Genomic DNA, 14897 nt, shown 5'->3' with positions numbered 1-14897 from the left:
AGACTACAGTCAAAATGCTGTGTATTTTTCATTTTATATTATACCTCAGAGCTGGTTGGGCTCAAAGGCATCTGGGTTGTAACTTTGGTTCATTAGTATCAGGCCATCTGTCTGTAACACTCGGAGGACAGTGGCCCGACTATGCAAATATATGAAATTAATAGCACAAAATAAGTGCGTATTTTCAAGGCTAAAGACAGAATGTTGGTATTTAGACAACACAAAATGGCACATACATGTTACACTTACACTGACATGGTATTATGTAATATGTTGATCGGAGTTCACACTTATGACTTGTATTACTTCATCTGCCTATTCCCAATTATCATGTTTATTTGGCTAATTTTGTATTTTAATGTGAATAAAAATGCAATAAAATGCAAAAAACACTTCTTATGAATAAGATAATAAATGAGGCAAGCACAAGTCTAGCCCTTTATCAAATGCCACTTCTCAAAGTCACTTTACAATGTCTTGCATTATTCATTCACTCCCCAAACTCGGTGCTAAGCTTCATACATATTCATACAGTCAAGATGGGTAGAGTGTCTTGCCAAAGGATACAACAGCAGCCTGGTTGATGGGCAATGCTGTAATTACTGAGTTAATAAAAATCAAAACAGCAATCATACTTTTTCTCATTGGACCAACATTCTCATGTACAGCCCAAGTCTGTGGAGAGGCGACCCCATTCACAGTAACAATACCTGTTTATCAAGGTATTTTGTGTGCATGCAATAAAGAAACCAACCTACAAAACACGAGTATGTATATTTACAACAAGGAAAGTTTGTGCTGTCTGTAATGCAGGGAGCACACACAGAGCAGGTTTGTGAGACAGTAATGGACAGTGATTTTCTGGGAAGCTGCAGAAGTTGCTGCATTATTTAATTTCAGCCGATGGTGTAATGGTGCTCTCATAAACACATCACGCGCCACAGTCAAACAAGAGTCTGAGTGAAAAGCAAAGTCATGTAGTCATTTTATACAGATTAAATGTAAAACTGTGAAGGTCTAAGCTAAGAGCAAGTGGATGGTTAGTTCTGAGTGAAACTTGTACATTATGTAGATATAGTGGAAGTCCTTATTTAACGCTATAAGACAATTAGGTTTCAAGTTAATACAGTGATCTGTTTTATTATATAAGACCAAAATAAAGGATAATCAGCAAAATATACTTCCACAAAATAAATTAAATATTTTGATGGCATTTTTTGATATCCACATTTTACAGCTGAGAAGTGCTGTAGCTTTGTATAGCAGTATTGTGTATTGACATGCATCCAGTAGTGCCATTAGCAATAACAAAACAGATACATATTCCAATGTTTTCTACCCTCACATACCGGTACGTTGTGGCTTGGTTCCTAATTGGTAAAGCCATTTTGCTATTCATAAATATTTCACGACTTAAAATGAATACATTATTTGAAAATCTATTACTGTCTATTCAAACGAAGTTTGTTTAGTTTGCACCGCTATAAAGAGAAAGGGTAGCAAAGGGTCTATAAATATTAACCGAGGTTGTAATGCCCACTGAGCATTAGTAATGTTTTATGCAGCGGTTTATGTCTGCCCAAAGTTATGGTAAGCAAATAGTGTCTTGGCAAAGGAACCTCAAATATCCAAGTATTTTTTTCATAGATCTCTTATCTCATCCATTGAAAAAAATGTGAATTAAAGGTGCACTGTGTACATTTTCTGATTGGGGTCCTCTAGCTGCATGTCTCCATGGAGATGTTGCTGCTTTGCCTGCAGTGTCAAAACTTACTGTGAATGGGGTAGCCTTTTCACAGATCTGACCTGTAACTTGCTATGATGGCTTGACTCTATGGTGATATGTGTTTAATGCTAAATTATGGAACATTCTAGGCAAAAAATAACATTTGCCCTCCATTACATTTGTACTTTTATCCATACTGAATGAATGTGACTGAATGGTCTATTATACGATACAGTAAAGGTGTTTAACTGACAACTAATCAAAGGGTATCCATAAAAGGCTCATAGTGGCTACAATTTCGACTCTGATTTGCATTGAATACTCGTAACCTTCCATAAAAGCATCAAAAAGATAATGTATGAATAGGGTTACACAAATGGGCCTGGATTGCTTCAACATGACAATTAGTTCCAGCTCATCAATCAGCCATTTACAAGATAACAGTTGTACGTGTAATGAGGAGTGTGATATGTCAGCCTCATCACTTTAACTGGTATCCCTTCTCTGCACAGGGTTTCTCTATTACCGAACAATTAGGTCCAAACAAGATGCAGATCACAAGCTTCAGAACAGCACAAACTGTGTCCAACTAAAGTGGATGTCATGTATTTTTCATAGCACAATTCTCAGCAGTTATGTTTCACAGCTTAGCCACCTGTACCAGAGCGCTGAAAGTTCTTATTGTCCTTTTTAGGTGATTTCAGACACCTGTGGTCAATGTACATGATTTCATTTCCAATAAAAATGCACTGTGTAACTTTTCTGGTTGGAGTTTTGCCACCTGCTTGTCTCCATGGAAATAGTATCACTGCCTACAATTAGTATCACAGTACTCGAGTCTGGCCTCAAAACAGTTTTGTTAGTGTCTTGGTCTCATCTCAGACTCGACCTCGTTTGGACTCGGTCTTGTCTCGGTCTCGAAGGCACTTGGACTCAGTCTTGTCTCGGACTAGAGGTCTGACACTCGACGAGTGCGATCATGTTTCATTACAGCTGCAATAAACTTCTTACCATGATGTGGTTGAAGTTTGCCTAATAAAAGGGCATAAATGGATCTGTTTTTGTCTCGACGGGTGTTTGGTAAATGTGCCAAAATTCAATACCGCTGCAAAACCAGTAAGAGATTGTAATTCTATTAAGAAACTTGAAAAAACTGGTTCAATAATTCTACCCACTTTCTTCATTTTCTTCACAGTTTTCAGTAAAGTGCCAGTGTAAGTTCTCTTAAAGAAAGGGTTCTCAAACTGTGGGTGAGGGTCCAAAAAAGGGTTGCAGAGTGTTTCAGTGCAGTTCAGTTTGTTTGGCTTATTTTAAGCTTAAATGAACATTAATCAGATAAAATGGAAATAGATTTATATTTAAAAAAAAACAAAAAACATTGATATATATGTGCCAAAATAACAGTAAAATCCAAATAAATGTAGAAAATGACAAAGACGGTCTCGATGGGCCGTGGTCTCGGTCTTATCTTGGTCTCGACCTTTAAAAGTCTTGATCTTGTCTCAGTCTCAGGACCCTGTGGTCTTGGACTGGTATTGGTCTAGATTAGTGCGGTCTTGACTACAACACTACCTAGAATGTTCCAGTATGGCATTAAACTGATCTGATTTGCATTAATTCAATTACATTCTATAAAAAAACACATGGAAAAACAAACAGTCTGGAGAGCAGGTTCACCTCTCCACAGATCTGACATGTATGTAACTTTGTCTGGTGCTAGAAAAGTTACATAGTGCACCTTTTGTGAACATCATTTCAAGCTCAGCACCCACACAACATGACTATACAATAACTTTGTTTTGCCTTTCCTATAACTTTTCCAGTACAGAACTTGCATTTTGAGCAGTTTTCTCATTTTATTGTGAGCGTTTCTTTTCTCAAACTAATTATTATGTGTCAAATTCATAAATTGCAAAGATAATACTGTAGATCTATAATTATCTTAAAACCTCCATTAAAGTTCCATCTTCCAGCTACTCCTGATCTAAAAATTTGCACACCCTACCCTAGTGGTACTGAAAGATAGATCAAATGCAGAGGACATACATGTATCTCCCTAAGTGCACTCTCATCTTAATACTGCCATGACTTGTACATGAGTTAAGTGCAGTCAACCTTACTCAAGTCTACACTTTACCAGCTCTTGTGGGCCTTGGCAGAGTTTTGTTCCACAACACTGGAGACATTTTTAAAGTTGACATCTTCAACTCTTCTGTCTGAGATAAAAGTCTGCAGCAGGTGAATCTGCCAAGTTCAAATCTAACAACCACACAGGAGAGCTCAAGACAGCACCAAGCCAAGCGCAGAACGGAGGAGGACACATCACACTGTTTCTGTAGGCCAAGCTTGGTCAAAACTGTATTATTAGTTAGAAAAAAGAAAAAACAAAACAAAACAGAAGAAAAAATGCTGGTCAATGCATACTTATAACATAGAAATAGTACTATTTTCTGTGTAGTGTATGTGTCGTGGGTTCTTTTTAACAAAAATAAATAATATGGGGTAATCAAAAATAGTGTTTGTGAATTTATTTACAGAAGTGTGCAAAAACTGTGAAAAATTGGTATTTACAGGTTGTGGTAGTCCTTCAAAGGTTCTTGAGCTGGTACCTGCAGTGCAACAGCTCTCCTTCTCAAAACTCACTGTGCCCCTGTGCAGATGGGAGTCCCCTTTTATAGTACGAGGCTCTTACCCCAAATCAATTAACAAACAAAAATGCCTTTTTCTCTACAAATAGAAATAACTGGATCCCCTTTTAATACTAAAACATCATAAACATTACCAGAAACAAAAATATCCAAATAATAACCTTTAAACATTGACAGGAAAAAAATATTGAATTAAAAAAGACGGAAAGTCACCTGACATTCTTGGTGATGTCAAACTTGCGCGCCCTATGTGACGCAATATAACGCCCGAGCTAATAACGATCGGGTTGGCCAACAGACAAACACGCTGAGGGGCGGCAGAAATGGAGGAAAGTTTGAAACTGAAGAATGGCTATGGGGAAAGTAATGTTTGTGCGTGTATGCTGGCCCCCTGACCTCCCCACGCGGCTGACGGGTCTACTCCATCAAAGAATGTTTTTGCAGACTTGAAATCATCATCAACATTTAAGCCTAGAGGTTGAAAACTACAAATTTAACAGCTAGGGATGCAACTTTTTTAGTTTAGATACTGATTTCGATACTATGGCTTTAAGTACTTGATATCAACCAATGCCAGTGACTGAAAATTGCATTTATTTCCTCAAATCAAGATTAATTTAAGACCAGACTGACCCAAATGGGTTTATGCAGCTGATACTGATCTCTCAAGTAAGAACAGAACAACTTTGTATAAATTAAAATTCAAATATTATGATCCTTTCTGGTCCAGCTTCAACCAGTAAATAGTCTATATGGCTGAATTACCAGTTTATTATGGTCTATAACAATGTTTCTCAAACCTTAAATGTAATTTGGCTTCCAGAGTACCACCAGATCTAAACCAGGTCTATATCAGATCAAAAATGGGGTTAAAATATGTAACCATAGCTAAACCATGTCAAAAATGTATTCATTGTACAAAATATTAACTAAAAAGAGAGTCTTCTCAATCAGACATGTCAAACTCAGGCCTGGGGGCCAAATTTGGCCAGTGATATAATTATATTTGGAATGCGAGATCATATCAAATATGTATTAAAGCTGCCCACCGGCTACAGACATTTATTTAAAATGTTGTTATTATTTTATATTCTGCTTGTTCTGGATTCAGTGTTTAAGGAAAACTATTATTAAACATTTATTTTAATAAGGAAAGGTTTAACATTACATATCTCGAAAGGAGAGAAAACATGCAGATGTTGAAATTTTTCAATAAATATTTAGTTTGGCCCACGATTTAGTCCCAGTTTTTAATTTTAGCCCTCTGTGATTTTGAGTTCGACATCCCTGTTCTAAATGAAACATGCACTCATACAGCAGACTCCGAATCCAAATCTAGTCTAGTCGCACAGTCATGTCATATCTTTTCTTCTTCTCTTCCTCTCTTCGTTTTTCTTCTTCTCAATAAAAACCTGCTATATTGTAATTTGCACTGTATAACACTAGTAGAAACAGACAACCACTGTGTACACAATGTGCTTGGATAGAGATTTAGCTGTACAAGTGCAGAAGACAGATGACAGAGCCCACAGTAAACCAGGCCTGATCACAGCACTCTGCCAATACCTCTCCTTAATCTTATCTGAAACAAGACCCGCCCAATTTCTCTTCCTCTTTTGGAGCGTGCACAGCAGAGAAATCACATCAGCGCAGTGACGCAGACAAATTAGACGTGCAGCAGTTAGTTACATAAGCTCTGAGGCAGGTTTGGCAAATAAGGAGAGAGGGAAGAGAGAAAGAGGAGAGAGAAAGGGAGGGGGATTTTTTTTTTTAATCAGAGAAGTCATTTGAGGATCACAGTGTACTGCAGTTCATGGAGTCCAAAGGCTGAGGATTAGAAATATATCAAATAATGAGAAAATTACCTCGATTATGGCCAGTAAGTGCATAATATTGTGTTGGGTGACTGCAGCTGATACAGTATGTCAGTATTAGTACTATATAATGGCCTACTACAACATTTACTTGATTGATTTTTCACCAGTAGATGGCAGATGTGAAGCTTCGTCCCTGTGGTCTTCTTCTGTCAGGCCAAAGCAGACACACTATCAGACCGCAGAAACCGTAGATAGCATCTAGTGGTGAAATGTGAGAGGGAGCTGAGAAAGAGTGAAATGTGAGCGCGCAGTATTTAGATATTTGATTCTCTTGACAAATTCACTGTGTCTTTTGCTTTTTCTACAAATAATCCCACTCTTTTAAGTGAAATCTAAACTGTCAAAAGCCCTTCTGGGGACTTTGTTGAGCATTATTCTAGGCTAGAAACACTGTGATACTGCATTAAATGACTTAATTGTTAATCTGTGTTTGTTGTATGTGCCCCTATTCAAATAAACAAATAAATATAACAGGGGCAAGTCGGCTAATCTTATCACAGATGGTACTGAGCAAATGTTCACATGTTGGCTCTAACCTGATTGGTGCACATATTCTCTATTATTCACAAGTTACGTAATAAAATGTAGTTTGTCTTTTTTGTGTGTGTATTTATTTGGTCAGGATAGCACAGTTTAATAGACACAAAGCAGTGGGCAATATTAGGAGACCAAAATAAATGTTTAGATATTTGAAATTATTTTATTTTGGTAGTCAGAAAAAAGTGTTAAAATGTGCCAATAATTATAATGGTTCTAGTAAAACACAAAAACTAAACAAAAAGAGTATTTTTTGTGTGTATTTTACTAAATTATTTTGTTACAGCGCTACAGTTTTGTTGGTTGTTAGAGGAAAGAAGCTCATTTATGCAACGCACTTGACATTTTCACTGTTTTGATGAGTAAAATGGGCTTTTTTCATATGAACTTTGCACAAGAAGTGGTTTAGCAAAGATTTTTAGTATCACAAACATTATTTAGCTTTTATTTTTTTTTGCTGAACTGTATCAAATCGTTTTGAAGTATACCGAATCGAATCAAAAGTGCACTGTATCGAGATATGTATCGTATCGCGGCCTATGTACCGTATCGGCAACTTCTTAATAATACCCAGCCCTATACAAAAGTGGAGAAATTACGCATCAACCGTCCAGATTGTATGAGTCTTCAAACATACTCATCAATAAACCAGCGGACGTAGACACTGGAGGCAAAGTGGGTAAAGTGTGCCAAGAACACAACAGCAGTATGCAGCAGTCGGAGCTGGATTTGAACCGGCAACCTACAGATATTGTTTCACCACTGAGCCAATGCCATACCAGTCTCCATAGTAACAGTAACAATTTCGTCAATAAATCACCGTTCGCAAAGTCTTCAATAAAACAGCTACCAGTTAATGTAATTGATTTAGCTGAATTGCTTTGTAGGGGAGGGGCAGTGGACCCCTACAACTGCCCACGCATCAACTTCACATGGCATCAGGCTATTTTTAGACCTGTCTATCCCTGCAAATCTCACCAGGAGTAAACAGCTTCTGATGTTAAGGCTTTGATAAGATGATAGTATTTCTCTGGTAATTTGGTATCTTTGAGTGTAATGCTTTTATTTCAACCAAAAGAAATGTGTTTTTTAGCACACCATGAATCATTAAAGAGCCCATATTTGTTTCCTCATCAAAAACATACCTTCAGATAGAAACCACTCCACATTGTGATGTAATGTTATAATAGAGGAAGTGCTCCACTGTGTTTTTAAACTCCATACACCTTCTTCACCAGTATCATTTGGATAATTTCAGCCCTGAAATGACCAAGCACTATGGAAAAAGGTAAAAGGTAGCTGTTAGCTTCAAAACTACCATTTCATGACATCACAAGGTGGAACAGAGCAGTTTGGGCTTTGAAAGTGTAAACAGATAGCCTGATTCATCAGCTGGTTTCACTTCGTACAAACCGTCTGACCTCACAGCATTGGGATTCATTCGCTCGACTGTAGGCGGGTACTTTTTTTATTTAACCAATCGCTGCTATTTGGTTGTGACGTATGTAATGCACCGCTAACAGGGCTAACCATTAAACTTTTCCCAAATCCCATAGGAAGAAGGGCAATAATGTTATTCCCCTTGATGAAATTCATCAAACATTCTCTTTACTCTGGCTTTAAATCCTAGATCTCGGGAATTCGTTGACAAAACTGAATGTATAGCTCTTCGCTGATTGGCTGGTGCCCAAAGTCGCACTTCCGAGGTTTTTGCGAACTGTCTAGTGTATTCTGATTCCTGACATAGTTGCTGGAGAGAAATGAAATTGAGCAGAGGCACTAGGTGGCTCCAGCCTGGCTACAAAAACATAACTTCAGACAGAAAACACTCCACATTGTGATTTAATGTAATAATACAGGAAGTGCTCCACTGTGTTTTTAGTATCATTTGGATAATTTTAGCCCTGAAATTATCAATCTCTATGGAAAACAGTGAAAGGTAGATGTTAACTTGAAAACTATCACTTCATGACATCACAAGGTGGAACAGAGCAATTTGTGCTTTGAAGGTGTAAACAGATTAATAATAAAGGGTTACTCACACATGTGTGAATGAAATAGCAGCACTAAAGGCTCACAAGAGTCAATTTCACTCAAGGAACTTTTAAGAGCCATCTAAACACAAAAAGGGTATGCACAAAATCAAGCCTAAACTTTATGTATAAAAATAACCAAAATGGAGCAAATAAAAATGAAAAATTATATGTACTAACAATGTATTTCTGTTTTGTTTGGTCACTTGATGAGAGAAACCAGGGTGCCTGAAGGAAACCTGCCCAGCACAGAGCCTAGGCGGGTTTAGCTGAACCAAGAACCTTCTTGCTGTGAGACAAGAGAGCTACGGTGTCCACCATATAACTTAATTTAGTATCATGTTATATGCTTTTATAACTGGTTAACAGTGATGGGAAGAACACTTGACACACACAGAAAATGTATTTAGTTACCGAATACGTGAATTAAAATGTATTTTGTAACATATTTTGATAAACCCAATCAGGTCCAATCAGTGTTCTGTATTCTGAATACTTTGAATACTTTTACATTGGGTGGTGTTACGACCCCAGCTTGGGTCAGTATTTGTGGGTGCATGTTTGTGCTGCTGTGGCTCTCTCTCTCTCCCTCCCTTCCAGATTCAAGTGGGAGGGTCGACATAACGATATGCACCTGATTGTGGGTGTGGCCCACCACCTTTAAAAGCTGCTGCTGGAGACTGCTCACTCTCTTCTCTCCTCTCCACTGTGCGGCCACAACTTTAGTTGCACCTTGTTTTTAAATAAATATCTATTTTTGTATTCTTTTAAACATGTGTGGACTCTCCATTGTTCGAACCTTGAGCCAGTTTGTAACAGGTGGCATTTAAATTATAGTATAAAAATGCAACATAGGAAATGCATAACAAGTAACTGTATTCTAAGATTAGTATTCTGAACATGTATTCTCTGTACATGTATTCAGTTCCTTCCCACACTACCAGTTGCCATGTTGACTGTGGTCAGAAAAGGGCTGCACACTAAAATCATAATAGTATATTTGCTGTAAAATTCATAAGGTATCATATGGACCTATACATTTTACTTTATTCTCTCTGCCTTTGTTTACAAATTCAGCAGGCATATATTTTAATGATAGTGTAAAGCAGTTTTTAAGAACTGCATTTTTAAGAACTGCATTTTTGTCGCTATTTCCTAGCCTTTTCCCTGATCGATGTGAATGTTAGAGGGAGATTAAAGGCTACATGAATTTAAATGAGGCGTGCATGATAAGTAGCTGCGTTTAATGTATTTAATGAGAGATGAGCGCCTATGTGATGCTGCTGTGGAGCCAGCATTAGCCACAGGGAATGGTAAATACGGCAGTGGTATAGGTTTAAATAGTAATGAGATTGGTGCATGGGCTGTAATAGCAATTTGTAACTTCGTACTTTGTAAACTATTCAAAAGTGTATAGCGTAAAACTACTACTAGGCAAGGCAAGGCAAGTTTATTGTATATAATTCGTACACAAAATAATTCAAAGTGCTTTAGAGAATAAGAAATACATTAAAATCACAATACAGCCAAATCAAAACATAAATAATCATCATGAAATTTAAAAAAGAGAAACATTAAATTACAGAGAAGAGTGTGGAATGAAAAATAAAAACCTTTCAGTCACAGCTAAACAGAACAGTTTTGAGCCTGGATTTAAACAGTGTCAAAGCAGAGGCCTGTCTCACATCTTCAGGGAGACTGTTCCAGGTTTAAGCATAAATCTGAAACTCTGACTCCCAGTGGTTAGTTCTGAATCTGGGCACCAGCAGGAGGCAGGTCCCTGAGCTCCTTAGAGTGCAAGATTGTTCATATGACACTAACATGTCAAAGATGGACTTTGGTGGTAGAGGGACTTGTACAAGCAGAGCTGCTTTAAAGTCTTTTCTCAGAGTCACAGAGGGCAGTGCAGAGACCTGAGCACAGGACTTATGTGCTCGTACTTCCTAGTTCAAGTCAGGACCCGAGCTGCAGCATTCTGGATGTTCTACAGCATCTCACAGTTCGTTTTGGAGAGGCCAGTGAGCAGACCATTACTGTAGTCTAACCTACCGGAGACAAATGCATGGATAAGTTTCTCCAAGTCTGCTTTAGACAGTAAACCTTTGATTTCTGCTATGATTTTTAGGTGGTTAAAAGGCTGCAGATGTTACTGATTTGATGTGGCTGTTGAAGTTCAAGTCTGAGTCCATTATTACCCCTAGATTTCTTGCCTGATTTGAAGGTTTTAGAAAGAGAGACTGGAGGTGACTGCTGACACTGTCCCTTTGTTTCTGTGGACCAAACACTATGACTTCAGTCTTGTCTGAGCTTAGCTGGAGAAAGATGTTTTGCATCCACACACTGATCTGTTGGATGCAGTGGCAGAGTGAGCCCGCTGTCCATAGTCTCCTGCTGCCAGAGAGACATACATTAGATCTGAGTGTCATCTGCATAGCTGTGGTAAGACATATTGTTACTGCTTATTAACTGGCATAACAGCAGCATGTAGAGATTGAACAAAAGGGGGCCCAGGATCGAGCCCTGGGGCACCCCACAGGTCAGGGCCATGTGATCTGAGACACAGTTTCCAATTTTGACAAAATACTTCCTGTCTTCTAGATAGGACTTGAACCAGTTTAGTGCAGCACCAGAGTTGCCCACCCAGTCCTCTAGTCTCTGTAAGAAGATCCTATGATCAAGTATCAGAATCAGAACACTACTACTACTACTACTACTACTACTACTACTACTACTACTACTACTACTACTACTACTACTACTACGAACACTAACTACTATTTATCATTACTTACTACTGCTACTTAAACAAGGATCCTTTCTTCCTTCCCCCTGACCTAGGCGATTATACAGCATTTTCGTTTGGTCTATTTAAGATCAAATAAGGGCACAGAGCTTCAGCCTAATTTTCGTCCAAAAAAATCGACTGAATTTGGAAGCATAGTATTGATTTTTATAAAACCAAAAATGAGGGCTTGATTTTTCATTGCCCTCCAGATACTCCAATATAAACACAACCGAAAACATACACTTCAACCTTCCTGCTATTGACATAAGAGTTCAGACCTCAAGTAATATTATTCTACGACAAGAAATCTCTATTCTCCTTCCCTCCCTCTCTCTTTCTCGCTCAGTCTCCTCCTTAAACTATTCCCTCTGCGTAAAATAAGCAGAGGGTGGGAGCAAAGGCCACTGCGGTTGTCAGAGGATCTTGTCAGTTTCAGTAATTATCTGTCCAACTGCCCCGGACCTACCAGCGGAATGGAGTCTTGTGTAGGATTTGTAATAGTGAACTGTGTTGGCATTCATTTTACACCGTATTTACACTTTTCAAAACAAGAAGAAGCATAAGACATGGCATAGACCCAAGGGAAAAGCGTGGCTGCTGTACCGTGTATGGGCTCCCTGATAGTCCATTAAGTCATGTACACCGTAGCTAAAGAATCTCATTATAAGTAAGCACAGTAACTCACAAGTCCTTTATGAGATATGCAATTAGAATATCAACTAAGTATATTGGCTATAATTAAAACTATTCAAAATGACAAAGAGCTGATAAAAAATAAATTAACAGAAATGTCTAGTGTAATCTTCGTGTTCTTGGTATTCTTGAGCAGAATTTCTATCGGAAGTATAGCAGTAGCAAATGTTAATGGTAAAATCTGCAGGACACGGTAAAACGTCCATAGAGATGCCATCACAATATAAAAAGGTAAACAAAAAGAGCTGTGGAAAAACCTTATCAGCATCTACACACAGACATATTACATAAGCAGCTCTTGAGGTCAAAGTAAAACCGCTGTGTGCTGTCTGCATCTAATAATCAAGTGTTTTATTGTCTGGCAATGAGGAAATGCACTGTTCGCATGCTAGATGTTGTTAGCTTTACTGTCACTGCAAAACTCCGCACCAGTCTCTGAAAGCGAACTTCATTGCAGTGAATAATTTGGAGGAATAAGTGAGTGAATGTGGACTAGGCAAGGGCAAACTGATAAAAATTAAAGGTCATATATTACACGAAATGGACTCCTGTGAGTTTTAAGCCATTTTATCATGCTGTTACTTAGTCAAAAACATACTAGTACATGAAGTTGTGTTTTGTTTTCAAGTTAACAGCTTTCTTTTACCTTTAGTTCAGTACAAATTGGCAATTCTAGGGTGGAAAGTGTCCCAGTGATTTTAGTGAAGGTGTGTGGAGTTTAAAAACACAGTGGAGCACTTCCTGTATTATCACATGACATGACAAGGTGGAACAGTGTTTTCTGTTTGAGAGAATGTATGAATGAAACAAAACCCAACTCGATGTATGTTTATAACAAAACAACATTATAACATAGCTCAGAAAAAACAATAGTTTTGTAAGACTGTAAAAATCAGATACGTCTTTAAATTTAGCATATTCTCAGAGGATTTTCCTAGTCTATGTAAAAATTCTCTGAGTGACACAATCCCAATCTCTATTATTGATTACTTCTTGTTCAGTTAGGTAGTCTTACATACAGAAATTGATTACTTTTGTCAATGAAACAGTCTACTGGCAGTAAGAAGCTGGCTCATGCTTGTCTATTCACCAGTCAATCTACACGCTCCTCCTACAGTAATGAGCTGGAGGTGAACAGAAGGACATCCAAGGGGTGTGATCACCAATACCAGACTTCGACTCTGTATTGCTCTAGTAAAATGTATTGAAATGTGGTTAAGTGATAAACCAAATATACCTAAATTATATCAGAATATTCTTAAAACTTAGATCACCATTTCAATTTTCAGATCATTCATAAATGCACACATACCAAGTAGCTTTTACTATCTTTAAAAAGTAACTGCAAAACCTCTTACTCACTAAAAGCATAATGGAGTCTGACCAATAAGATGAGAGAAAAGTGTCAGTGCAGTAAGCGTAGAGCTGCATTCAAAGAAGCACTGACTCACAATATCAAAAAATAAAATAGCATATCATATCACTGTTATATTTCTCAGCCTACTTTGAACTCCTTCACTAAAATGCTGCTTGGGTGGGCACAGAACATAGTAAAAGTAGTAATAGTAAAAGATTGACAAGATATCCATGTTTATATCATTGTGTTCTTCAGATTCTCCAAAAAACATCAGATTTACAATTAATTACCTTAATATGAAATGAAAAAGCATCTGAGCAAAGAACTGAACATTACATTGCATTGATACATTAATACAGAATAGTACAGAATAATCAGAATAATAAATACAAATGCATAATTTAATTGCACAAACACGAACAACCATTTTATTGTCCCTCTCTTTTTCACTATCTGTGTGTTCCACTAGTGCAAACAAATGAATGTTTAAACGGCTCATATTAACGCTATTTTCCGATGCATACTGTAATTCTGTTACCTCCCTAAAAACATGCCTGGAGTTGTGTTTTGTTTCATTCATACATATTTAACACACAAATCCTGCATATTAAAACTGAGTTATTCTCTCAAACAGAAAACACTCGGTACAGGAAGTTCTCCACTGTGTTTTTAAGCTCCATACAAATTCACTAGAATCATTTGGGTCATTTCAGTCCCAGAACTGCCAATCTCTACTGAACCTAAGATAAGATAAACTGTTAACTTGAAAGCTACCACTTCATGACAACAGAAAGTGAAGCAGTGCATTTCGAGCTTTGGAGATGTACACAAACTAATAACAAAGGGTTAAACTCAAACATGTGCAAATGAAACAAAACGCAACTCCAGTTTATTTTTGATGAGATAATAACATTGTAATGTGGATTAAAGCTCCTAAGAGTTCATTTTGTGTGATATAAGACTTTGAATCTGTAACATGTGCCTTTTATACTGAAAATAAATCACATTGTGCTGTCTGGGTTGTGATTGGCTGTGTGTGCCATGCAAGGTGTGATCTGATTGGTTGGCACAGGCATGCAAAGGCAGGATTCAGTGAGGTGTGTAGTCGTCTTCAGTTACTCATGTTAATTGAGGGAGGAATATGCAGCACCCCCTAGAGGTTACAACGCAGCAGGGCGCAGGTATAACATTATTTATGCATAAGTGATTCTGGATCTACACAAATGGAGCAGAACGGGGCT

The 14897-nt window shown here is 37.7% G+C and overlaps 1 protein-coding gene across 1 annotated transcript in view; it reads right to left on the bottom strand.

Annotated features, from left to right (window-relative positions):
• Positions 1-14897, bottom strand: part of syn2b (synapsin IIb) — a 123385-nt gene that overhangs the window by 31377 nt on the left and 77111 nt on the right. The window lies entirely within an intron of this gene.

This window comes from Boleophthalmus pectinirostris, unplaced genomic scaffold (assembly GCF_026225935.1).
Source record: "Boleophthalmus pectinirostris isolate CB_2022bp ecotype Guang Dong unplaced genomic scaffold, ASM2622593v1 HiC_scaffold_3, whole genome shotgun sequence".
NCBI lineage: Eukaryota > Metazoa > Chordata > Actinopteri > Gobiiformes > Gobiidae > Boleophthalmus > Boleophthalmus pectinirostris.
Note: the sequence above shows the minus strand (reverse complement) of the source record. Positions and strands in the feature narration are given on the sequence as shown.